The sequence below is a fragment of the Mesocricetus auratus genome, unplaced genomic scaffold, assembly GCF_017639785.1.
Source record: "Mesocricetus auratus isolate SY011 unplaced genomic scaffold, BCM_Maur_2.0 Super-Scaffold_100003, whole genome shotgun sequence".
Taxonomy (NCBI): domain Eukaryota; kingdom Metazoa; phylum Chordata; class Mammalia; order Rodentia; family Cricetidae; genus Mesocricetus; species Mesocricetus auratus.
Window position 1 is genome coordinate 25,648,861 of NW_024429188.1, and position 25,212 is coordinate 25,674,072.

Here is a 25,212-nt window from a genome sequence, read left to right on the forward strand (position 1 = left end):
CTTTCTTTTATACATAGTTAATGAAGGACATTTTTTGTGATTAAATTGTTTGATTTGAGAAAGACCATCATTATATAGGACTGAACACCCTCTAAAATCTTTCTGGAGCCCTGAATGCACTTGAAGCTGTCATTCTCTTGCTGCTGTCTGCATCTGGATAATGGAATACATTAATAAGAATAGAATTAAAAAAATACTAATGATTGAATTAGTGAATTTCATTAATTCATGAACTGCCTCATCTCTCCAAGGATTGGTGAGGTAATGGAATACAGACTCTTTCTGTATGGAAAAGGCTCTAATCAGATAGGTCACTGGTTTTTGGTAAATAAGTAAATATGTAATATAAGACTGTTTTAAATGTAAAAAATAAAAAGACAGCTCTAGAGAAAAAAGAATGTACTGCTTTTCTGTGGGCACTCCTATTGCTAACAACCCTAAATGAATTAAATGGTCCATGAATGTGCTGGAACATTCAGAAACAACAACAAAAAAGGTGTTATGGAACTTCACAAGGTAGAAGAAGAAGGGACAGTTTTTTTCTCTCTCTCACACACATACATACATACAGAGAGAGAGAGAGAGAGAGAGAGAGAGAGAGAGAGAGATTAGAAGAACCAGATGGACTGCTCAGAACATAGTAGCATGAAGAATAATGCCCTTTTATGACAAGAGATTTGGAGTTCACAAGCATGTCTTCCACAGCACACTGGTAGAACAGGCTGAGAGCTGTAGGGGGCAAGGGAAGACAAGTAAACATCAAAATGAAAACTTCAGGTATAGATTCTATTAAGCATATTAACACTTTCACCCAGTACTGTGCTTCTTTTAACAATGTGATGAACAATCATAACTTGAAGCATCTTTGCTGGTTGGCTTCTAGCTGTGAGCAACATATCAGAGAGAACCACTGAAGGGGAGCCTGAATTAGTTTGCTTGTGTCATAGTTTCAGATATTTCCATCTATAGACTTAGACTCTTTAATTACACAGGTATGCAAAGCCAGACTGTAGTAGGATCAGGTCATAGAAGCAATTCACCTCATAGTGGACATAAATCAAAGATGGAGAAGTGACCAGGGATGAAACATTCAAAGGCACACCTCCTACTATCTAATTCCTCCAGCTACATACAATCTCCTTAAGTGTACAGAACCTCCTTAAAAGTTCCACCCAGGTGGAGTTCAAGGATTTAACACATGAGTATTTTGTGTGGAAAATTCATATCCAAAATTTAAAACTATGATAAATGGCAGCCTAACTATACTGATTGTAGAATGTTACTCATAATAATACCCTTGGGGAATATAGAAATTGTCATATATGTGGCAACACAGATGATGTTAGGGACCATTATTCTACTTGTAATAAGCCAATAAAGTCATCTCAAATACTCTAGAATCTTACTAAGCAAGTACCTGGGGCTCCACTTCATCCAGCGCCAAAACAGAATGGTGGTTGCTATGGACCAGAGAAGTAAGAATAGCGGACAACATTAAACAGGACAGAATTTTAGTTGGAGAAGATGGGAAGTTGTGATGCTTTCACAACACAACAGTGAATAATTCTGTCATGGAACTATATACTGAATATGGCCAGCGGTGAAGTTTGGTATGAATGAGATTCTGACCTCATTATTCAGAGTATACAATAAAGATAGATGGAAGCTCTACTAACCAGAGATGCTGTTGTCAAGTGATCTGACGGTAGGTGATGTGACAGGGCAACCTGCTCTGTAGGACAGTAGAGCTGACAAGAAATCGGCTCCTCTCACTTGTCCTTTGAGGCTCCTTGCTACCTTCACAGTGAGCTCTGAGCTCTTGTCTATTATTGGCTACTTCTAGTTCTAAGAGTCCTATTATGTCATCAAATTCCAAGCCTCAGCAATCTCAACTTCATGTGTTCTGTCATTACTGTTTTAGTGTCTTGATACTATTTGATGGTGGGGAGACTGGAATTTGCTTTGTTTTCTCTTGCCATGTACAATCTTCTCAGGATTTTCAGTGTGGGATATGTTTATTAGTGGAACTCTCTGCCCATTGATTCAGACCTGTATGCCATCAATTTCCCTTTCCTCTCTCTTTGAGAAATAGTTTCTATCCTCTGTCACTGAAGATGATGATAGTCTAGAACAGTCATTGACGTGTATAGACAGGATAGATGCAGGTGTTAACAGAGGTGGCATTAATTCTCTAGGAGAGAACCTGATTAATTCCTCACATATGTATATACAAATCCAGGCAAATGGAACAGTTGATGAGAGTATAACTACAAAGAAAAGGAAAGCTTCCTAAAACATATTTACAATTCATAAATAATATATCAATATAGTTTATAGTACCTAACATTTTAGAGCAACTGTGAACTGCATTGAAATGTAATTGCAGAAAGATTTTCATATTGCTTAAAAAAGCAGATGTTATGTGTCACTATGAAGATGCTGAGATGGCTCCAAGTTTAAGAGCACTTGTCTATCTTCCAGAAACCCATGTCACATGGATTACAACTGCCTGCAACTCTTGATCTGGAACACTGTGCTTTCTTTTGATCTCTGCAGGCAAACACCCATGTATGGCATGAATACACACTGACACACATACATACAAATAAATGAAAAACTTCTTGTAGCTAGCTATCAAGATGTCTTAGAGGATACGAGTATGACTGCATTTCCTCAGTATTTGGGTTCAATTCAGAGCACTCACATTGTAACTCACAGTGATTGAACAGTCTGTTATTTTCTGGTATATAAGATACAAAAGTTCATTTCAGGAGAGATGGTGCAGGCCTACAATTGCCTGAAATTGCTTTCTGTCTACAATTAGGTTGAGGCAGAAGGAATACAAATTCTAGGCCCACCTGGAATACATAACTGAACTTTCACTTAAAATAACTAAACAAAAAGTTTATAGACATAAATTCTTATTAATTTCTATCTTGAGTGTTAGCAAAATAACAAAACTTTAATTGAATTATCCAGAAACAAAAAATGCTTTATCCAATGAGGAAAGGAGGATAATGCCCAAGTCTCTAACTGTGGAAAAGGTGAATACACAAGTACCTGTATATTCTGCCCCAGGGTACCTAGTTCTCTCCTCTCATACATATGTGGCATGCACTAACACCAGGACATATACATAAAAATATCTTTTGGCTAACACTTAAGTAAAAATATCTTCAGGCTAGAGGGTATCTTGGTGGTTAATAGGACTTGTTTCTCTCCCTCAGTACCTGCATTCAATTTTGAGCACTCATATGACATTTCACAACTATCTCTTTCTCCATTTAAAGGGAATCTAGTACCCTCTTCTGTTCTTGGTGGAAAGTAGAAAGCAATTGGTATGTAGACATACATGTGGGCAACACAAAAATATACATAAGGTATTTTAAATGATTCCTTAAAATATATTATTAGTCTAATCCTGTCTCTACTTTTAGGAAAAGGGTGAGATAAAAAGAATGTGATATCTGATGGGGTCTGATAAGTAGTAATATAATATTTTCTTTATCTTATTTATGAGTTCTGAAAGAGTCTTACCATATCTCCCAGTCATCATGAGATTGTGTTCCACCATGAGCCACTGAAGTGTTCTGGGATTTTAGGGATGTGCCATCATGCCCTTCCAAAACATTCATAAGTATCTAATATTTTATTTTGAGATTAGTAACGATTGTATTTGTTTTTAAATATTCTAAAATATATTAGTCTATATTTTGGTCATGGCTATTGGATACCAGTAAGAATAGAAAAATAATGCTGACACATCAATTTCCCCGTACATTTGCAATACTATGTGAGCTTCCAGTAGTCACTGTGGCCTAGACTGAATACTTGTAAATAAATATTAGACTCGTTGTCGTTATCAGCCTGTACTTCCAAGAACACCAACCCATTCACTCTTTTAACTACAGTTCATCTCCAATTACAAAGAGGAAATAGGTACTCAGAAGTGAGAAGTCACTGGAAAATGCATGCAGCTAGGAAATGAAAGGGGCATTGCATAAGGGTATTTGTTAGGGGGGGTTGGAGTGGTTTTTATTTGGCCAAGAAACATTCCTCAGGACATTAAAATCATTTAAATGTGACATTCCTAAAGCTATGACAAGCCACAATGATTTTATTCACTAATTCACTGTAGATTTCATTTATTTAGTGTGATGTTCATGAGCATTTGGCCTTCATATATGTATATACAACATGTGCATGCCTTGTTTCTGCTTAGTTTAGAAGATAGCATCAGATCTCCTAAGAACTGGAATTACAGATGGCTGTGATTCATCATGTGGGTGCTGGGAAGCAATCCTAGGTCTTCTTCAAGAGAAAACTGTACCTTTTATATATCAGTCTTCTTTCCAGCTCTGAGAGCTGTAATCTTGAAGCAGTTTTTCTATTTTCATTATATAAGCATTTCATGTTGTTGTCCTGCTCTTTTTAATATAAAACATGATAAGTGCCCCCTAAGTGTTGAAAAGGGAAATGAATGTAAAGGAAGTAAATAATACCTTTTTTCAAACAGAAAATGCTTGGAAACATTGTTTCTCCAGTCTTGCCTCTGAGAAAAATGTAGCTGAAGCTATTATTGAGTGTTTGATTCTCCTGCACCCATTTCTCAAATTTCTGGAATTACAGGCATACACCAGCATGGCCAGTTCAGGAGGTGATGGGGATTGAACCCAAGGCTTTGCATATACTAAGCAAGGAATCTGACAGCTCACCTATGTTCCCAGTGTAAGGGTTCAGGCATTATGCTGGCCTGTCCCTGTTAGCTGGCAGAATGTACTCAGATGGTACCATAGTCAGCCCAGGGTTCCATGATTGCATAGTCTGCACACAGGTGTAAATGACCCCTTTAAAAGAAAAACCTCAACCCACTTATGCCCTCTTTCACCCCTCTCCTTTACTGCTGTTCCCCTGGGGAAGACAGGACTTTTCGGGTCTCCCTGTTCTCTTTTGTCTTTTCTTTGTGACTCTTTCTCTTTACCTTATTTTCAATATGAAAAAAAACATTTCAAAGAAGTTATATAGATTAGGCAAGATAAGTTAATGAAAACTATATATACACACATATAAGCATGAAATAATTAATAGTGCAAAAAGAGATAATGAATTTTAAGAAGAGTAGAGAGGGATATAGAGGAGGATTTGGAGTGAGGAACAGGAAGGTAGGGATGTTGTAATTATATCATAATCCCAATAACAATATTTAAAATGTTACTATGCATGCTGTGATTACTAGGAAGTTATATCTTTCAAACACAATACAGAAAAGTAAAATATTTTCTATTCTCTCAGTGAATTGTTTTAATCTTTTGCAGTTTCTAAATATTTTACCTATTATAGCTACTTGTGTGGTCAGGTCTTTTAATGCATGCAGCTAGGAAATGAAAGGGGCCTTTTAAGTGAGCATTTCCAAAATCTTTCCTTGTCATTCTGTCACATATTGAGCAAATGCCAAGGCAGAGATTGACAATAATAACTCGTTTGACCTGAAGAGTTTCCATTACCAGTAATTACTGCACATAATTATTATAAAAGAGTGCTTGGTCATCAATTAAAGCAGCAAACAAACTTGCAATAAAATCAAAATTACTCTTATGTGCCACTTCAGAAGTAACATTGGCACCTGAGTATTTCTTAAATCATTCAAGTGGCGTTATTGTCAGGGAACACTGGGCATCCATCTTTAAAGCTGAAGATCAGTTCTTGCTTTGGAGAGTGTGATATCATTCTTTGTAGAGACTTCTCTTTACAGAGTGGCCAAGGTACAATTTCTTTAATCCCCTGATGGTATCCTTCTCTAATGCTCTGGATTCCCACAAATTTGAAAAGCATGTCCTGTTGGAAACTCCTGGTTTTTCTGAGGTAGTAGTTGCACATCTGTCTAGGCAAATATGTTTCATTTTTATTTTTAATCATTTCCCCCAGGCCTTTGTAACCTCTACTTTTTACCTGTTTGTAAGAACTGAAAAAGTCAAGTTTAAAAGTTAAGTTATAAATAACTTACTCTTTTGAAACTTACCCCTGATGTCTGGCTTAGAATGGCTGGTGAAATAAGCATCTACTAGCATTACTTTTTTAGGAAAAATATTAATAACAATAAAATTTTAATACTGTATGTACCATCAAGTAGTTTTATCCCTCATAAGGTCCTTGAGCTTATGAAGACCCTGTCTCAAACAAAATAATAAAATTAAAAATAAATGCTCAGTGAGGTGCTGTGCTGACTAATTTGTATCATCTTCACACAAGGTAGAATCACCTGAAAGATGCAACCTCAACTGAAAAGGTATCTCCATTACATTTGCCTGCTTGCAAAACACTATAGGTCATTTTCGTAATTAGTGAGTGTTGTGGGAGGGCCAAGCTCCTTGTGGGTGGTGCCATGCCTAAGTCATGGAGTTTTAAGAGAGTAGACTGAGGAAGCCATAGGAAATATGGCCTCTGCTTCATTTCCATCCATTAGGTTGCTACTTGAGTAACTGCCCTGACTTCCCATCACAGTGGACTGTGATAAGAATGTGTAAAAGAAACAAATCCTTTCCTCCTTAAAGTGATTTTAGTTATGACCTTTATTACAGCAATAGGAATCAAATTGGAAAAGGCAGGGATTATCATTTTACTACCCTCATTAATAAAGTATTCCAGGTACAGAAATATTTATGGCAGAGGTGAAGCACAGGTCTACAATCTCAGTATTCAGGCTGGGGCAAGAAGAGCACAAATTCTAGGGCATCCTAGGGTATATATCGAAACTTTCCTTTAAACTAATCAAACTAAAATTTTTCATACATAAATTTCTATTAATATATGTTCTGAGAATTACAAAAGTAACTGACTGACTAGTCCTGCACCCAAAATGTCTTATTCCTCATGAAGAGGGGGATAAATGTCTCAGTCTCCAAATATGAGAAAGTGATATGAGATTATATAACACTCATCTAGTGTCAAGTTTTTCAGTAACTCCAATCATACATTTATGACTGGTGATAATGAGACAATCAGGTCTGTACATTGGCAAACTCAGCCATATGTGTCAAAGGAACTACTCAGAGTAGGTCATAGTGCAATGACACAGGAAACATAGCCAGCAAGGAATGAAAACTGCATTTCTGCACCATCTATAGCACAGGCACTAAGATCGACAATTAATAAATGGGACCTCTTGAAACTGAAAGGATTCTACGAGGCAAATAACACAATCAATAGGACAAAATGGTAGCCTACATGATGGGAAAAGATTTTCACAAACTCTACATCTGATAGAGGACTAATATCCAAAATATATAAAGAAATCAAACTGTACCTCAACAAACAAAACAATTAAAAAATGGGCATATGTTTGTGATGGCTATTCTTGGTTGTCAACTTGACTATATCTGGAATAAACTATAATGCAGAAATGGAGGGCACAGTTGTGATCCAGATCTTAAGGCAAGAAGACAGCATGCCTTTGACTTGGATCTGAATCTTAAGGATGGATGTCACATGCCTTTAATCCAGACTTGGAGGCAAGAACACACTCCATTCATACCTCTTCTGGAAGCCTATATAATAAGAAAGGAAGAAGTAATGGATGTGTTCATTTTTCACCTGCTTGGTCTAGCCTTGACAGTTCAACCATTGCTTTACTGGCATTGTAGCCTACTTCTTTGGGATTCCAGTGACCAGCTGGGATACTAAGACTAATGGGACTGAGAAGCTACTAGATTCATGGACTTTCCATTCAAAACTAGCCATTGTTGGACTGTAGCCTCTCAGTCATTCCAATAAATTCTCATATATACATACACATATGGACACATATATAGACATATATGTATATACATACACAAACATATATATATATATGAAGAGAGACTTGTTCCATAAATTCTGTGACTCCAGAGAACTCTAATACATAAGGGAAGATAAACATAGTCTTAGCCAAAGGAATTCGATCAGAACTCCCACCCACAAAGGCAAAGAAGAGGAGAACATTCAGGAGGCACTGGACATATATCCATAGATTCAGGAGGTAAAGTACAGGGAATTTTACTTTCTCTAAGAACTATGAGATTTGGTGATCATAGTTGTGTGTGTGCATTCATTAGTGTGTGCATTGCATGTTCATGTGCTATACACATGTATACATGTATATGCATATGAGGAAGCCAGAAAATGACATTGTGTACCCTGCTCTACTTTGCCTTCTCAGATGGAGTCTTTCCCTGTAGCTCAATGTTTTTAAATTGAGGCTGCCTATCATCCGTCCCTAGGAATCCTGCGTCTCTTGAACCAGTGTTGAAGTTACAGGAACAGCCAGCATTTATAGGGGTGCTAAGGATCCAAACTCAGGCCATTCTTGTACAGCAAGCGCTCTTACCCATTAAACCATCTCCGCAGTCCTTTGCTATTGTTTTTTAAATGTAGAATTCTTCACAAATTTGTGTGACATCCTCCTCCAAGAGCCATATTAATTGTCCATAACTGCCAAAGTCAGTACTAGAATCTCTAAACTCACCTTACTTCCAGGCATTTCTGTGCCTTTATTGAGTATTTTTTACTGGTGTTCAAGCAGAATCTTTTGGAATCCAGGCGATTCTCAAACTCACTAGGTAGCAAGGTTGCCCTTGAACTTAAATCCTCTTGCTTCTACCTCCTGTGGGGTTATATACATGTACTACTGAGCTCCTTTTTGCAGTCCTAGGAGTTGATCCTGTGTAGCCTACATTGCAAGGGCATCTGTCTGGTCCAGCCAACCTGAGAGGCGGAATGTGTTCTGTGGGTTCCCACATGATCCTAGCACATTGTATATGCCTAACAAGCAGTCTGATAACGGAGCTGTGTCCAAGCATCGTTAAGATGTTTTCAATCATTCAGTGGCACACAAAAAGACTTTCTGAACAGAACTCTGTTAACAGAGTCAACTTCCTGTTGCCTGCAAGATTAGGATTCTTACCTACTTCTTAAGCACCATGTCTGCCTGCATGACACCATGATCTCTGTTGGAACTCCCAGCATTATGCTGACCCCACCCCTGATGACAGGCAGGGCACACACAGGGACAAGGCTACATCATCATTACATCACTCATTATGGGATTCAGTGCACATGCGTGACTTCCCCTTATAAAGCTCCTAGCCATCTTTCCCCCTCTTTCTCTCTGCTCCAGTTAGCTCCTTCTCACCCTGATCCTTCTTTTCCTATCTACCAATAAGTTTGATGGGGGACTGTTGACCTATTGTTCCTGTTTCATTACCAGTAACTTAAACAAAAAACAATATATGGTTCCCTTGTAGAAAAAAGGGACCAGTGAAAAAAACACACCCTGAGCAGAGCCAAAGGAACACACTTTGGCCCTGCAACCAGAACCAAAGAAATGTACCCTGACCCTGAAACCAGTGCCAAGGGAATACACTTTATCCATGGAATCAGAGTCAGTGGAAGAAATGCACCCTGGCCCTAAAATTGGAGCCAAAAGTCTAAAAAGGACCAGAGAAAGAAACACACTTTGGCCTGGAAACCAGAGCCAAATCTGACCCTAATCCTGTGCAGAAAACTAACCAATCCTTGGGTAGCAGCTAGAGCCAATCTGAGCTCAGCACTGAAATCAGACCAATCCCTACCCTGGAAAAACTTCCCCCTCCCCCAAGAATCCCTATATAAACCCTGTGTATGTTCAGCTTGGCTGGTCCAGCTGCTTCCTTCAAATAAACCCCTTTGATGAGCTTTGGGTGAAGATCTTTTGTGGTGGCGATGGAGCAGAGGCAGCCCTAGGCAGATCAGAGCGAGCAGTGTAACACTTTTTCTGGGGGAACCCTTCCCTTTGCAGAGTGGAGTTGTTACACACTGCTCACCTCCCTCCACTCTCCACTCTCCCCTCTCCCTTCTCCCCTCTCCCCTCTCCCCTCTCCCCTCTCTGGGAGCAGAGCTGAACTGTAGCAACTTTGCCAGAGAAACCTCCTGCAGAGCAAAACTGCTATACTGAGCAAACATCCCCAGCTGGAAGACCCTGTCCTGCTGGAGCAGAGCCGATACACTGGGGAAGCCTTTCCTTGAGGCAGGGCTGTAAGCTGCTAAGCTTACTACAACCTGTGGTAGTCCTTGGCTCCAGAGCTCCAGGATACCTTTCCACCTGAGATGTCTAACACTCAGTATTCTGTGGCTCCAGAGCTCAAGGAAACCTTTCCACCTGAGCTGTGTAACACTCAGTATTCTGTGGTTCCCGAGCTCCAGGATACCTTTATATCTGTGCTGTGTAACACTCAATATTCTGTGACTCTCGAGTGTCAGAATACCTATCCAGATCTACTCCCAAATGATTGCATCCCTGACCAGGAAAGGCTTTCTCTATGACCTCCTGCTACCTGCAGGCAGAAGCTCGGTAACCGCAGGGATCCTAAAACTCCAGTCTGGTGTCCCACATTCCATCCACCCAAACACTGGAGCCCTCCATCCAACAGAGGCTAAAAATCAGTAAAGAACCTCCCTCTCAGTTGCCATAAATGTTTCCCTGAACCCGAAGAACTGATCATTGAGCATCCACAACTTTTTGGTGTTCTCAGAATTGGGGGAACTTCCAGCCACAAACTTTAAATTTACCGTCAATCTTTTTTTGCCAACGATCACTTCTGGTTCATCTTTCATGGGAGAGGTCTATCGTTAATCATTTCTGCTCCTTCGGCAGCTTCTTCTTGCTGTGCTTCATTTCTGAGACTTTGGTAGCAGCATTTTGCTGCATTTGAACTCTGGATCCTATATTGGGTAGTTTTTCTTCTGCCCTGGCTAGACTATTGGGCTGACGAGCTCTGAAGAGTTGATTTTGCCAATATTTTCTTTTTTCCCTCACCGAATGAGAGCAAACCAGCAAAGGAAATTACTCCATCCACTCCATTGGGATGCCTCCTAGAAAACTTAAAGCTCTTTCACTTAATGCTGCTCATTAAGGCATCCAGGCTCACTTATCTCAATACTAAGAAATGGCCCAGATATCCCTTCGACAACAAGTCTCATTGGCCACCAAATGACTCTCTGGATCCTGATATTTTATGGAACCTCTCTAACTTCTGTCAACATTTGGGTAGATGGAAGGAGTTATCTTACGTCCAAGTTTTCCTCCTCCTATCTACTAAACAATCTCTTTCTCCTTCCCCCTCATCTCACATTCTTTTAGCTATAGAAACTAAACCTAAGGAAAATCCCACCAATCTAGACCCCGCTGATTAGCCTCCACCGATTTGTTCCCAATCTTCATCTTAACCTTCTGATTCTTCTCCTCCTACCCCTCCTTCTTCCTCTTCAGTTTCTTCTCCTCCAGCTCCCTTGTCTCTGGCACCATGACACTCCAAGGATCTATCCTTAATGCCTACCTTTACTCTGCCCATCATCGCTCTCAGGCTGCTTCATGCACTAGACCTGCCAAAGCTGACTGGGCCACAGCCCTCCCCTTGTAAGATGTGGCCAGGGTCAAGGTCCATGTTCCTTTCTCTTTCAGAGCTTTCTCAGATACAACAGACATTGGATCCCTATACTTCTAACTCCACTGCTTTCATAAAGGAGTTCCGGTACATTGCTCAATCTTATTTCCTTGCTTTTCATGGTATATTCATGATTTTAACTAATAACTCACTACCTGAGGAATGAAGGCGAGTTTGGGAGCAGGCCAGGGCATATGCAGACAAGGTGCACCATACCAACGTGCCTCACCCTACTGGGAGAGAGGCTCTTCCAGATCAGGAGCCCCATTGGGACTATAAAACCTCAGGGGGAATTCTGGCTAGAGATCAGTTTACTACCTGCCTCCTGGCTGGTCTATGTAATGCTGTCCTAAAAACAATTAACTATGAAAAGCTTCTAGATGTAGTTCAGGATAAAATGGAAAATCCCTCTCAGTTCCTAGAATGCCTTACACAGGTATTCTTATAGTACACTAACCTAGACCCAGAGGGGGCAGAGAAAAGACTACTCCTTATGACATTTTTTTTTCTCAGAGCTACCCTGACATTAGGGCTAAACTTAAGCATCTAGAGCTAGGATCCCAACACCACAGGCAGAGGCTTTAAGAGTGGCTTTCAAGGTATACCATGTGAGAGATAAAAAGGCCCTTAAGCACAAATACCGGATGCTGGCCAAGGCTGTCTGATTGGTCTCAAAATCTGCCCAGGATCCCTTCCCCCTAGGGCTCAAGGACCGCATCCATGCTTCAAATGTGGAAAGGAAGGGCATTGGGCCTGGCCTTGCCCTAATCCCCGTGCACCTCACAAACTGTGTTCAAAATGCCAGGAAGAGGGCCACTGCTTAGTGAACTATCCCCATGGCCCTTGTGGTAGGAAGATATCAGACAGAGACCACCCTATAGCTGATTTTCTAGCCCTGGTCATGGACAATGATGATGAGTGAAGGGGCCTGGGCTCTCTTGACCAAGCCACTGTCATCTCTGACAGGGAGCCCTGGGTAGACATTAAGATATCAGGGTGATCCGTCTCCTTCCTTTTGGACACCAGTGCCACAAACTCAATCCTGAGGGGGGTTTTGGGTACCCACCTCTCCTCCTCATCTCACTATTGTCGGGTTAGGGAGACAGACTCTACCACTTAGCTCCATATTCAAGGGAATTCCCCTCACTCATTTGTTTTTAGTTATACCAACTTATCCTGTGCCCTTACTGGGGAGGGATCTTTTAGCCAAGGTAGGTTCTCCTATTTCTTTTGCTCCCCACATTCACCTAACTACAGACTAACCAGTGGCTTCTCTCCTGCTACTTCTAGCCACTAACCTTTTGGGATCCATTAAGTCATTTACTCTATCAGACTTTCAGGTAGACCCCAAAATCTGGGACACTCAAAACCCTTCTGTGGATCCTGGTCCCAACTTCCTTCTTCTTGCCCTATCTGGGATCTCCTGGAATGGGGACTGAAGTAAACTAGACTCACTCTGGAGTACCAAGGGGCCAGGAGCCTCTCAGAGAGCCAACCTACTCCCACACCCACTTAGGGCAGAGGGCAGGAATGGGTTCCATGTCCCCATCCTGGTCCCTCCTTCTTTCCACTCAAACTCTCCAGGATCTACTAGTCTGGGAACTCTGACTTGACCCAGGATAATTGAGCGACCAGCAGCCTGCTGAGAAAGCCAGTCTATTCCTGCCCACACTCAGGGCAGAGGGCAGAGTACAGAGGGCAGCGATCCCACCCACCAGGATGGTGAGTGCCTCAGACCCATCTGCACACACAGTGAGACCCTTCAGTGAATTGAACCTACTTGAGCCCATCAGAAGAAAACCTTGGACTTGTACCCATAAGGAAAGGAAGAGCCCCACCTGTACCCACTGAAAGAAGGGATGGGAAGACAAAAATACAAGAACACATTCAATGACAGAAAAACCAATATGATGCCACCAGAGTCTAGGGACTATACACCAGCAAGATGTGAACATCACAACACAGAAGAAAATGACCTTAAAAACAACGTCATGAAGATGATAGAGACCCTAAAAGAAGAAATGAGAAAATCTTTTAAGGAAATGGAAAAGACAAATCAAAAATAAAAGAAACAGTGCAAGGTTTGAAAGCTGAGATAGAGCCAATAAAAAAAACCACAATCTAAAGGAATGCTGGAATTAGAAAAGCTGAGTAAATGTTCAGAAACTACAGATGCAAGCATAACCAACAGAATACATGAGTTAGCAGAGAGAATATCAGGCATTCAAGATTCACTAAGAGAAATAGATTCATTGACCAAAGAAAACTCTTAATTCCCTGACAGAAAATATCCAGGATATATGGGACACCCTGAAATGGCAAAATATAAGATTAATAGGTATGGAAGGGGAAGAAACTCAGCACAAAGGTACAGAAAACATATTCAACAAAATCATAGATTTTCCCAACCTAAAGAAAGACATGCCAACAAAAGTACAAGAAGCCTAGAGAACACCAAATAGAGTGGACCACAAAAGGAAGTCCCCTCACCACATAATAATAAAACTCCCAAACATATAAAATAAAGGAAGAATATTAAGAGTATCTAAAGAAAAAGGCCAAGTAATATATAAGTGCAGACCTATCAGAACTACACCTGACTTCTCCATGGAAATTCTGAAAGCCAGAAGGTCCTGGATAGATATTCTACAAACATTAAGACACCAAGGACACCAGCCCAGACTACTATACCCTAGGAAAGATTTCAATCACTGTACATGGAGAAAACAAGATATTCCATGACAAAACCAGATTTAAGCAATACATATCCACTAATCGGGCACTACAGAAAGTACTAGGAAGGTAACTACACTCACAAAAACACAGGCAATAGATAATCCCACTTAACCAAAAGCCAAAAGGAAATGCTGGATAAATCCACAAACAATGACACCACCAACAGCAAATAAAAAAACACAAGAATTAACACTCAATGTTCCTTAATCTTTCTCAATATTAATGGTCTCAATATGCCTATAAAAGACATAGGCTAACAGAATGGATTAGAAGACAGAATCCATTATTCTGCTGCATACAAGAAACACATCTCAACTTCAAAGACAGACAGTATCTCAGAGTAAAGGGTTGGGATAAGATTTTCCAAACAAATGGATCTGAAAACCAAGCTAGTGTAGGTATCCTAGTAGTGAACAAATTAAACTTATAACTAAAATCAATCAAAAGTGATGAAGAAGGTCATTTCATATTCATCACAGGAAAAATCCATCAGGTTGAAGTCTCAAATCTGAACATGTATGTCCCAAATAAAAAGGCACACACATTCATAAAACAAACATTACCAAAAGTTAAATCACACACAAGACCTCACACAGTTACAGTGGGAGACTTCAACACCCTACTCTCACCACTAGACAGGACCCCAGACAGAAACTTAATGAAGATACAAAAGAACTAACAGAAGTTATGACCCAGTTTGGCTTAACAGATATCAATTTAACATTCCACCCAAACACAAAAGACTATAACATCTTCTCAGTGTAAGATTTGACACTCTCTAAACCCAGCCACATTCTTGGCAACATAGCAAACCTGAACAGGTACAAAAAAGGGGAATAACCCCCTGTATCTTATCAGACTACCACGCTTTAAAGTTACAATTCAATAACAACACAAATCTCAGTAAGGCTACAAACTCATGGAAATTGAACAACATGCAATTGCACCATTCCTGGGTCAAGGAAGAATTAAAGAAAAACATTAAAAACTTCCTCAAATTAAATGAAAATGAAGACACAACATACACAAACTTATGGCACACTTTGAATGCAGTACTAAGAGGAAAGTTCATAGCACTAGGTGCTCATATGAAGAAACTGCAGAATTGTCATGCTAGAGAATTAACAGCACAAATGAATTTTATAGAAAAAAAGAAGCAAACTCACCCAGGAGGAGTAGACCCCAGGAAATAATCATATTGTGGGCTGAAATCAATAAAGTCGAAACAAAGAAAACAATACAAAGAATCAATGTAACAAAGACTTGATTCCTTGAGAAAATCAACAAGATAGATAAACCTTTATCCAAGCTAACAAAAAGGCAGAGAGAACATGCAAATTAACAAAATCAGGAATGAAAAGGGGGACATAACAAGTGAAGCTGAAGAAATCCAGAGAATCTTCATGTCATATTTTGAAAACCTATGCTCCACAAAATTCAAAGTTTTAAAGGAAATGGACAATTTTCTGAATAAATATCACTTACCAAAATTAAATCAAGAGCAGATAAGCAATCTAAACAGATCTATAGCCCCTAAGGAAATAGAAGCAGTCATCAAAAGTCTCCCAAAAGAAAAGTCTAGGCCCAGATGTCTTCAGTGCAGAATTCTACCAGAAATTTAAACAAGAGCTAATTTCAATACTTCTCAAAGTGTTCCACACAATATAAGCGGGAGGTTCATTGCTAAACTTTTTTTTTAATGAGGCTACAGTTTCCTTGGTACCTAAGACACGCAAAGACGCAACTAAGAAAGCAAACTACAGACCAATAACCCTAATGATCACTGACACAGATATACTCAATAAAATATTAGCAAATCAAATCCAAGTACACATAAGAAAAATGATCCAAGCAGATCCAGGAAGATCAGGGGACCAGGTGGCCCGGCGGGACCAGGTACAACAGGCCCTGCATCTGGGCCTGAGTTCCAGTGCCTGGGGATTGCCTGGGAAATGCACAGATCTTCCAATCCCAGCAGGAGCCAAGCACCCCAGATTCCAGGTCTTCTCTTCCACCAAGGAGACCAGGAAACCAGCAGATCCAGGAGACAAGGGAACCAGCTGTTCTGGCAGGACCAGGTAAAACAGGCCCTGCATCCAAGCCTGTGTTCCAGTGCCTGGGGATTACCTGGAAACGGTAGCTTCCAATCCCAGTGGGAGCCAAGCACCCCATATTCCATGTCTTCTCTTCCACCAATGAGTCCAGGAAACAAGCAGATCCAACAAAGGGACCAGGGGACAAGGTGGGAGGCTAAGCACCCAAGATTCCTGGTCTTCTTCTCCACCCACAGGACAAGGACAAGGACAAGGAATAGAAGAACTACCAGATTATTGGACTTGCTAGCACCCACCGAAAGGGAACTCTGGTCCCCTGACCACCAGAACAGTAATGGGGGTCTTTCTGCACCCATTAGAAGAAGAGATGGGAAAGTGACAACACAAAAACACACTCAGCAACAGAAAAACAAATATGACACCACCAGATTCTAGAGACACCACACCAGCAAGACTCCAACATTCCAATGCAAATGAAGCAGAAGAGAATGACCTTAAAACCTCCTTCCTGAAAATGATAAAGGCCATAAAAGAGGGTATAGGAAAATCCCTCAAAGAAATGGATGAAAAAACGACCAAAAAATGTAATAAACGGAAGAAAAAACAAACCAAAAAATTCAAGAAATGGAAGACAAAATCAAAAAAGGCAGGAAATGCAAGAAAAAACAAACCAAAAAATGCAAGAAATGGAAGAAAAAACAAACCAAAAAATGCAAGAGATGGAACAAAAAACAAAAAATGCAGGAAATGGAAGAAAAAGTAAACCAAAAATCGCAAGAAATGGAAGACAAAAACAACCAAAAAATACAAGAACTGGAAGAAAAAGCAAACAAAAAATTCAAGAAATGGAAGAAAGAACAAACCAAAAAATTCATAAAATGCAACAAATGGACTAAAAGATAGACCGAAAATTGCAAGAAACAATGCAAACAGTGCAAGGGTTGAAAACTGAAATAGAGACAATAAAAAAACACAATCTGAAGAAAGGCTGGAAATAGAAAAGCTGGGCAAACTGTCAGGTACTACCGATACAAGCATTACCAACAGAATACAAGACATGGAAGAGAGAATCTTAGATGTTGAAGATACACTAGGAGAAATGGACTCATTAAACAGAGAAAATCTTAAGTCCAAAAAATCATTAAAACAAAACATTCAGGAAATATGGGACACCATGAAAAGACAAAACCTAAGAATAATCGGTATAGACGAAGGAGAAGAAAACCACCTCAAAGTGGCAGAAAATATATTCAACAAAACCATAGAAGAAAATTTTCCCAACCTTAAGAAATACATGCCAATGAAGTTACAAGAAGCTTACAGAACACCAAATAGAGTGGATCACAAAAAAGTCCCCTTGCCACATAATAATCAAGACCCCAAATATACAGAATAAAGAAAGAATATTAAGAGCAGCTAAGGTAAAAGGCCAAGTAACATATAAAGGCAAACCTATCAGAATTACACCTGACTTCTCCATGGAAACTTGGAAAGCCAGAAGGTCCTGGACATATATTCTAATAACACTAAAAGACCATGGATGCCAGCCCAGACTACTATACCCGGCAAAGCTCTCAATCACTATAGATGGAGAAAACAAGATATTCCATGACGAAACTAGATTCAAGCAATATGTGTCCACTAACCCAGCCCTACAGAAAATTTTGGAAGGAAAACTCCAACCCAAGGAAGCTAACTACAACCAGAAAAACATAGGCATTAGAGAATCCCTCTCTACCAACAGTCAAAAGAACAAAGGGGTGAAATTCCACACATAATTCCACCAACAACAACCATTCCAAATCAAAGAAGAATGAGCAATCAATGGTCATTAATATCCCTCAACATTAATGGCCTTAACTCACCCATAAAAAGACACAGACTAGCAGAATGGATTCGAGGACAGAACCCATCCTTCTGCTGCATACAAGAAACACACCCCACCCTCAAAGACAGACATTACCTGAGAGTTAAAGGTTGGGAAAATTTTTTCCAATCAATTGGACCCAAGAAATAAGTGGGAGTAGCAATCCTAATATCTAACAAATTATAATTTAAAATAAAACCAATAAAAAGAGACAAAGAGGGTCATTACATACCCATCACAGGCAAAATCCACCAAGATGAAGTGTCTATGCTGAACATCTATTCCCCAAATGCAAAGACATCCACATTCCTAAAAGAAACATTACTAAAACTTAAATCACATATAAAGCCCCACACACATATAGTGGGAGATTTCAACACACCACTCTCACCACTAGACAGGAGTACCAGATAGAAACTCAACAAAGAAGCAAAGGGTCTAATAGAAGTAATGACCCAACTGGATTAACATATAACTATAGAACATTTCATCCACATAAAAAAGAATATACCTTCTTGTCACCAACACATGGAACCTTCTCAAAAAATCTACTACATACTTGGAAACCTATCAAACCTCAGCAGCTACAAAAAATTGGAATAACTCCATGCATCTTATCAGACCACCATGCTTTAAAATTAGAATTCAACAACAACACAAATTGTAGAAAACCTACAACCTCATGGAAATTGAATAATGCACAACTGCACCATTCCTGGGTCAAAGAAGAAATAAAAAAGAATTAAAGACTTCCTAGAATTCAATGAGAACGAAGATACAATATACCCAAACATATGGGACACTTTGAAAGCAGTGCTACGGGGGAACTTCATAGCACTAAGTGCCCACATGAAGAAACTGGAGAATTGTTATACTAGAGAATTAACAGCACAGCTGAAAACTCTAGAAAACAAAGAAGAAAACGACCCCAGGAGTAGTAGACACCAGGATATAATCAAATTGAGGGCTGAAATCAATAAAGCAGAATCTAGGAAAACAATACAAAGAATCAATGCAACTAAGTGTTGGTTCTTTAAGAAAATCAACAAGATAGACAAACCTTTGTCCAAACTTACCAAACAGCAGAGTGTGAACATGCAAATTAACAAAATCAGAAAGGAAAAGGGGGACATAACAAAGGACTCTGAGGAGATTCAGAGAATCATCAGGTCATACTTTGAAAACCTGTGCTCCACAAAATTCGAAAATTTAAAGGAAATGGATGACTTCCTGAATAGCTATCACTTGCCAAAACTAAATCAAGAACAGATAAGCAATTTAAATAGACCTATAACCCCTATGGAAATAGAAGCAGTCATCAAAAGTTTCCCAACCAAAAAAAAGCCCAGGTCCAGATGGCCTCAGTGCAGAATTCTACAAAAAATTCAAAGAAGAGATTATACCAACTCTTCTCAAAGTATTCCATGCGATATAAGGAGAAGGGTCTTTGCTAAACTCTTTCTATGAGGCTTCAATAACCTTGATTCCCCAAGCCACACAAAGACACAACTAAGAAAGAGAACTTCAGACCAATATCCCTCATGAACATTAATGTAGAAATACTCAATAAAATACTGGCAAATCGGAACAAAGAACACACCAAAACAATCATTCTACAGGATCAAGTAGGTTTCATCCCAGAGATGCAGGGATGGTTCAACATACAAAAATCCATCAAGGGTATCCACCATACATGCAAGTTAAAAAACAAAAACCACATGATCATTTCAATAGATGCTAAAAAAGCCTTTGACAAAATCCAACACCCCTTCATGATAAAGGATTTGGAGAGATCTGGGATAACAGGAACATACCTAAACATAATAAGAGCTTTATACAGCAAACCAATAGCCAACATCAAACTACATGGACAGAAACTCAATGCAATTCCTCTAAAATCAGGAACAAGAAAAGGCTGTCCACTCTCTCCATACCTCTTCCACATTGTACTTCAAGTTCTAGCCAGAGCCATATGACAACAAAAGGAGATCAAGTGGATACAAATTTAAAAGGAAGAGGTTCAAACTTTCACTATTTGCAGATGATATGATAATATATATAAGTGACCCCAAGAACTCTACCAGGGAACTCTTACAGCTGATTAACACCTTCAGCAAAGTGGCAGGCTACAAGAACAACTCAAGAAAATCAGTAGCCCTACTATATACAGATGATAAAAGGGCTGAGAAAGAAATCAGAGAAACATCACGCTTTACAATTGCCACAAACAACATAAAATACCTTGGGGTAATGCTAACCAAACAAGTGAAAGACCCACATCATAAGAACTATGAATCTTTAAAGAAAGAAATTAAAGAAGCCCTCAGAAAATGGAAAGATCTCCCATGCTCTTGGATAGGTAGGATCAATGTAGTAAAAATGGCAATCCTGCCAAAAGCAATCTACAGATTCAATGCAATCCCCATTAAAATCCCAGCTCAATTCTTCACAGACCTTGAAAGAACAATAATCAATTTTGTATGGAAAAACAAAAGACCCAGGATAGCCAAAACAACCCTGTTCAACAAGGCAATGCCCAGAGGCATCACCATCCCTGACTTCAAGCTCTATTATAGAGTCATAGTCCTGAAAACAGCTTGGTATTGGCACAAAATTAGACAGGTAGTCCAATGGAATTGAATTGAAAACCCTGATATTAACCCACACATGTATGAACATCTGATTTTTGACAAAGAAACTAAAAATATACAATGGGAAAAAGAAAGCATCTTCAACAAATGGTGCTGGCATAACTGGAGGCTGGCATGTAGAAGAATGCGGATTGATCCATGTTTATCGCCATGCACAAAACTTAAGTCCAAATGGATCAAAGACCTCAACATAAATCCAGCCACACTGAACCTCTTAGAAGAGAAAGTGGGTGGTACCCTTGAACGAATTGGTACAGGAGACAGCTTCCTGAACATAACACCAGTAGCACAGACAGTGAGATCAACAATTAATAAATGGGACCTCCTGAAACTGAGAAGCTTCTGTAAGGCACAGGACACAGTCAGCAAGACAAAAAGGCAGCCCACAGAATGGGAAAATGTTCTTGTTAAAATGACACAGGTATTTTACCTTGACTGGATAAAGCTCTTGCCTCTGATTCTTTTCAGGCTTAGAGCTCTGCCCAAATGACCCCTTCTCATCTCACCCTTTGAACTCATGTATGTGCAGCCAGCTCTAATACCTGGCCTCTCACCTAAACTCTCACCTCTCCCTGACCACCTGCTTACACTCTTACTTCATCATCTCCATTCCCTCCTATGGAATTTTGATGACCATTCTCTACCTCAACCACATGTCAACCCCTGTACATCCCCAATTAATATCGGGGATCATGTCCTTCTCTGTACTGCAGGTCAATACCCCTCATCCCTGTCTCCTAAATCTCAGGTCCCCTTCAAGCTGATTCTTGTCACTCCAACAGCTGCTAAGCTTGAGTTCCTTCCCCACTACATTTACTTATCCCACCTCAAGCCCTTTACTTCTTCACCTGAGACTCACTTCTCATATACAGCCACTGTAACAGGATCTTGTTTTCTTAAGCTTCAGAGGATACCAGGATAAACTACTTTGCCTCCTATTTCAGAAGAATAAGGCTCCACTCCTACAACTACACTCAGTTGGACTTGGAATCCTATATGTTTTCCTTCCTGTCCTCAGGCTGATCTAAACTTTCCTGTTTCTAAGGACATCCTGTTCATCAATATCCAATAAACCCCTCAATAACTCATTTAAAACTTCAGGAATGCCAGTCAGAAGCCATGGATCTGGAGACACAAAGACTACCAAACACTTTGTGCCTCCTGAGTAAAGGTGACTAGAAAAGTTCCATACAGCCTAGATGACATAACAATCAGCTAATAAATTATTAATCCAATTCTAACAGAGTACTAAAAACCAAACAATGACACTATATGGTCAAAACTTTAAGTTCAAAATTAAGGTGATTTTGTTGTGCTAAACATATCTGTCAGTTTTAAATGTTAATGCTTTCAGCCAAGTCACTTCTAACATGAATATCCTGCTAATGTATCTAATACTTATGTTGTCACAAACTCAAAGGATTTTTGTAAGTTCCAGGGAGGTGAAATGGACCCACTCAAACAGATCAGATTCACTCCAAATATTATTCAACTTCTCCCTGGTCCTGGAGTTCCCTCTCTACATCTTGGAACCCCTCGGGAATCCCTCCCTCATCTTACAATCTTCCCTCAAATACCAGGACCTAAGAAAAAAGTTTTTAAACCTAATTTTGTCCTCTACTGTGCTAACATCTTGTCAGATATACAAAGATGCCAGAGTTCCAAACAGCCAGGACCGTGATGGAGCAACTAGGTACTCCAGGATGTGGCAACACCCCAGCTTTCTCAGGCCCCCCAAAGATGGTCAACACGCCCCAGTTCAGCAGGAAGCAGGCATGATAATTCTGACTCCCTTATTCCCTAATTTGCCACATCTAACACTCCACCTTTTTAATAATAATAATAAGAGGTGTGATTGTTGGAACTTCCAGAATTCTGCTGACCCTGCCGCCCTGATGACGGTGGGACACTCGCAGTGACAAGGCTGCATCATCACTACATCACTCATTATGGGACTCAGTGCACATGAGCGACTTCCCCTTATAAAGCTCCAAGCCATCTTCCCTCTGCCCCCTCTTCTCTGGTTGGCTCCTTCTCAACCCTCTTCTTTCCCTCTCTGCCAATAAACTCCATATGGGACTGTTGACTAGAGGTTTGTGTTTAATTACCAGTAACTTAAACAAAATAGCAACACTCTCCACCATGATGACAATGGACTGAACCTCTTAAACTGTAAGTGAACCATCCAGTTAAGTGTTTTCATTTATAAGAGTTGTCATGGTCATGGTGTCTCTTCACAGCAGTAGAAACCCTAAGACAAGGTCTAAACAGAGAATTATCAATAGAAGAATTTCCAATGGCCAAGAAACTCTTAAAATGTTCAATATCTTTATCAATCAGGGAAATACAAACCAAATTACTTTGAGATTCTATCTTATACATGAAAGAATGGATAAGATGAAAAAGACAAGTGACAGCTCATGCTGTTATGGATGTGGAACAAGTAGAACACTCCTCCACTGTTGGTGGGAATGCAAACTTATTTGGAAATCATATGTAAATCAATATGGCCATTCCTCAGGAAATTAGAAGCAGATTGTAAATCAATCTGCCTCAATACCAAGGTACACCACTTTTAAAAGTATATACCTAAGAGACACTCCAGGCTACCAAATGACACTTGCTCAACTATTTTTATAGCAGATTTATTCATAATAGCCATAAATTGGAAAGAGCCTAAATATCCCTCAATCAAATAATGAATAAATCAAATATGTTACTTTGCAAAATAGAGCACTACTCAGCTGTTAAAAATGGCATCAGAAAATCCACAGGCAAATAGATGGAACTAGAAAAACATCAACTTTCATGAGACAACCCAGGTCCAGAAGGACAAAAAGGTATGTGCTCACTCATAAGTGAATATTAGCTGATAAGTAAAGGATAATCATACTATAATCACAGACCCAAAGAGGCTAAATAACAGAGAAGCTAAATAACAAGGAAGACTTTAGGGAGGATACATGGATCTCTCTTGGAAGAGTAAGTAGGGTAGATTTTGTGAGTAGGAATGGGAACAGCAGGGATCAAGCAGAGTGATGGAGTAAGATAATATGAGGAGAAGTGACTGGAATTGGCGCCATTTGAGGGAACAATGTTAAAACCTAGTGCAGTTGAAACTTCCAGGAACCTATGAGGGTGACCCTATTCAGGACTCCTAGTGATGGAGGATATGGAGCCTGAACCAGATATCTCCTGTAAATAGGGAAGGCTTCCAGTGGTATGACTGATACCAGCCTAGCCACAAAATTTTTGACCTATGATCTGTCCTGCCTGAAAGATATGCTGAGGTAATGAAGGGTCAGAGCTTGTGGGAGTGGCAAACCAATAACTGGTCTAACTTGAGACCATTGTCATGAGAGGCAGTACATTCTTGACAGTGCCTAGAACCAGAAGCTGTAGAGTTCAGGGACTTAGGGTTGAACTAAACACAGCAGATCAAACATATTTATTAGTGATACTCTGCTATACTCATAGATCAGTGCTTAACCCAGTCATCATAAAAGCTTTGTCCAGCAGCTGATGAGAACAGATACAGAGATCCACACCCATACATTAGGTGAACCTCAGGGAACTCCAAAGAAAAGGGGGATGAAGAATTGTAGGACCCAGAGGAATGGAGGACACCAGGAGAACATGGCCCGTATAATCAACTAAGCAGGGCTCATAGGGTCTCACAGAGACTAAAGGATAATCACAGAGTCTGTATGGGTCTGAGCTAAGACCTTTGTACTTATGTTATGGTTGTATAACCCGGTGTTCTTGTGGGACTCCTAACAGTGGGACAGGAGAGTGTCTATGATACTTTTTCCTGTTCTTGGGACTTTTTCCTTCTACTAGGTTGCCTAGTCCAGCCTTGATATGAGGATTTGTTCCTAGACTTGTTGCATATTGCTATGCCATGTTTGGTTGATATCCCTGGACGGCCTGATCTTTTCTGAAGGGAAACAGAAGAACAATGGGTATTGGGAAGCAGGAGAAGGTGGGGCAAACTTGGAGGAGTGGAGGGAGGGGGAGGTGGTTGGGCAATATATAAGAGAAGAATAAATATAAAGGAAAAGGAATAACTGCAGTTCTGACATGGACAACACCATCAGGAAATGGTAAAGCTTGGGAAAAAATTGGGTCTGATTTGAGCAATCACACTATTATGGAACATTAGGAGACAAGTGAATAAATTTTGATGATATGAAAGCCCTCAGTTTTATTATTCTAAAGAGTGAGCAACATGATGATAAATGCTCCCTACTTAAACCTAACAACCAGAAGCACATTAGGTCTCTAATCTGTTTCTAATTAACCCAGCAAGGAAGAAGAAAGGGAAGAATGAGAAGCTGAGGGAGGAGCATCTGGGGAATCTGGATGCTTCTTTATGTGCATATATCACCTTCATGCATATTAGACAATTTCAGCAACACAGAGATGAAATGAAAAATCAAAGTTAGGTT

The 25,212-nt window shown here is 39.9% G+C and overlaps 1 protein-coding gene across 2 annotated transcripts in view; it reads right to left on the reverse strand.

The window, feature by feature from the left end:
• The window catches only part of LOC101822678 (claudin-34-like), a 51,154-nt gene that overhangs the window by 11,715 nt on the left and 14,227 nt on the right, over nt 1-25,212 (reverse strand). Inside the window, exon 1 of one of the 2 annotated variants that reach the window (XM_005078024.2) lies at nt 1,677-1,799. The exons of the other annotated variant lie outside the window; for it this stretch is intronic. The gene's annotated coding sequence lies outside the window, so the exon portion shown is untranslated. Of the gene's footprint in view, nt 1-1,676; nt 1,800-25,212 lie in introns of those variants that run through there. 2 annotated transcript variants of the gene reach the window in all.